Source organism: Triticum aestivum, chromosome 1D, assembly GCF_018294505.1.
Source record: "Triticum aestivum cultivar Chinese Spring chromosome 1D, IWGSC CS RefSeq v2.1, whole genome shotgun sequence".
Classification (NCBI taxonomy): domain Eukaryota; kingdom Viridiplantae; phylum Streptophyta; class Magnoliopsida; order Poales; family Poaceae; genus Triticum; species Triticum aestivum.
Window position 1 is genome coordinate 414,726,568 of NC_057796.1, and position 2,160 is coordinate 414,728,727.

General features: G+C 49.4%; 1 pseudogene; it reads left to right on the forward strand.

Moving 5' to 3' along the window:
- Positions 1-1,238: 1,238 nt before the first annotated feature.
- LOC123159832 (probable LRR receptor-like serine/threonine-protein kinase At3g47570) overlaps positions 1,239-2,160 on the forward strand; it is a 171,904-nt pseudogene continuing 170,982 nt past the window's right edge.

Consider the following 2,160-nt stretch of genomic DNA (forward strand, 5'->3'; position numbering starts at 1 on the left):
CAGTGCTTAAACTAGAGTTTTTTAGACGAGCTTCTAGAAAAGGAGGGGCGCCTTGTAGATATGAGTAGTCTATCAAACCATATTAAGTAAATGTCCACACATGAGCACTGCATCGTCAGACCACGACAACTAAGACCAATTCAATACCAAATATCCAATTTTCCAACCCGCCTACAAATTGTTTTTGCAAAAGAAGTAACCCGCTTTCAACTTTCAAGAGAAATTGACCAACTCGAAAAAGCTTGAATATGATTACAAAAAGTCGAACTAGAAGCCGGGGGAGAATAAGGTTTTTAGGTCAGCAAGGAAAGTTCAATGTTTACAGCGACTAGATCATCCTGGCCCAACCCATCGCCACGGCTATCCGTCGATACATGCGGGATGACTGGGTCAGTAGTTTGGGTTGGGTGTTGCGATGGGAGCAGCATCACCAAGTCACCAGATACATGCAAGCCCACTAGGGCCGCCGTACGTCTGCCCCTTCCGCCGTCGTCGTCGCCGCCCCGCCCCACTTCGCCGCCGTCGCCGCCCTCGCCTCACCGTCGCTTCGGTGAGATTTTTTAACGTTTCATTTTTGTTTTATTTTCATTAGTTGTATTAGAAGTTTGTAGTTTATGATAGTAGTTTCATTAGTTGTGTTAGAAATTTTTAGTTTATACTCCCTCTGTTCCCAAATGTAAGTCTTTTTAGAGATTCCAACAAGGGACTTAAACGGAGCAAAATGAGTGAATCTACACTCTAAAATATGTCTATATACATCCGTATGTTGTAGTTCATTTGAAACCTCTAAAAAGACTTATATTTAGGAACAGAGGGAGTAGTTTAGTTATTAGTGTTAAATACTTTTTTTGTATGTATATGCTAGTCGTATACTTGTTGTTTTAATTAGTAGTTGTATAGTATAGTTTAATTAGTGGCTTAATTATTTGTATATTACATAGTTTTTTGTCGATGCCGCCACAATGTCCGCCGTCGCCGCCTCGGCGGTATCATGGCGTTCGATTCCGATCGGGACGCTACACCGCCGAGATCACCTGTAAGGGTGATCGGTTGTGGCTCGGCACTTTCAAGACCGCCGAGCTTGCCGCGCGCGCATACGACGCGGTTGCTTGGATGACGGCCGTAGCAGGTCTGATCTCAACTTCCCTGAGATTCCAGATGCAAAGACGGCATCCTTCGTCGCCCCCCGTTATCGGATTTATTCCCGTGCGGAGGAGAAGGCTCGTCGGATACGAGCCATGGATGAGGAGGCCATGGCGGCTTACACCGTGGCCAGTCCCCATCTAGTGGCGGAGGAGATTCAGTTCTACGCTAACAAAGAGAAGGAGCAGAGGAAGAAGGAGGACGAGGAGATAGATCAGATTATTTCCGAGCAAGTCGATAGGGATTTCGAGGAGATGGAAAGGGATGGTGTGGTCGACACCTCCGATGATGAGGAGGAGGCAGTCTCTTCCAGCAGGAATGCGCTGCTCATTGACTCAGATGACGATTATGTTGGGGAATGTAGTATTTCAAAAAAATTCCTACGATCACGCAAGATCTATCTAGAAGAAGCATAGCAACGAGTGGGGAGAGTGTGTCCACGTACCCTCGTAGACCGAAGCAGAAGCGTTTAGTAACGCGGTTGATGTAGTTGAACGTCTTCGCGATCAAACCGATCCAAGTACCGAACGTACGGCACCTCCGTGTTCAGCACACGTTCAGCATGATGACATCCCTCGAGCTGTTGATCCAGTTGAGGACGAGGGAGAGTTCCGTCAGCACGACGGTGTGGCGACGGTGATGATGATGTTACCGGCGCAGGGCTTCGCCTAAGCACTACGACGATATGACCGAGGTGTGTAACTATGGAGGGGGCACCGCACACGGCTAAGAGAAGACTTGGTGTGCCTTTGGGGTGCCCCCCTCCCACGTATATAAAGGGGGGAGGAGAGGAGGCCGGCCATAGGGGGGGCGCGCCATAGGGGAGTCCAACTAGGATTCCCAATCCTAGTTGGAGTCCCCTTCCTTTCCAAGAGAGGGAGATAGAGGGAAGGAGGAAGAGGGGAGAAGGAAAGAGGGGGCGCCGCCCCCTCCCTAGTCCAATTCGGACTGGCCATGGGGGGGAGGGGCGGCCTCCCTTGTGGCCCTCCTCTCCTTTCCACTAAGGCCCATGAAGGC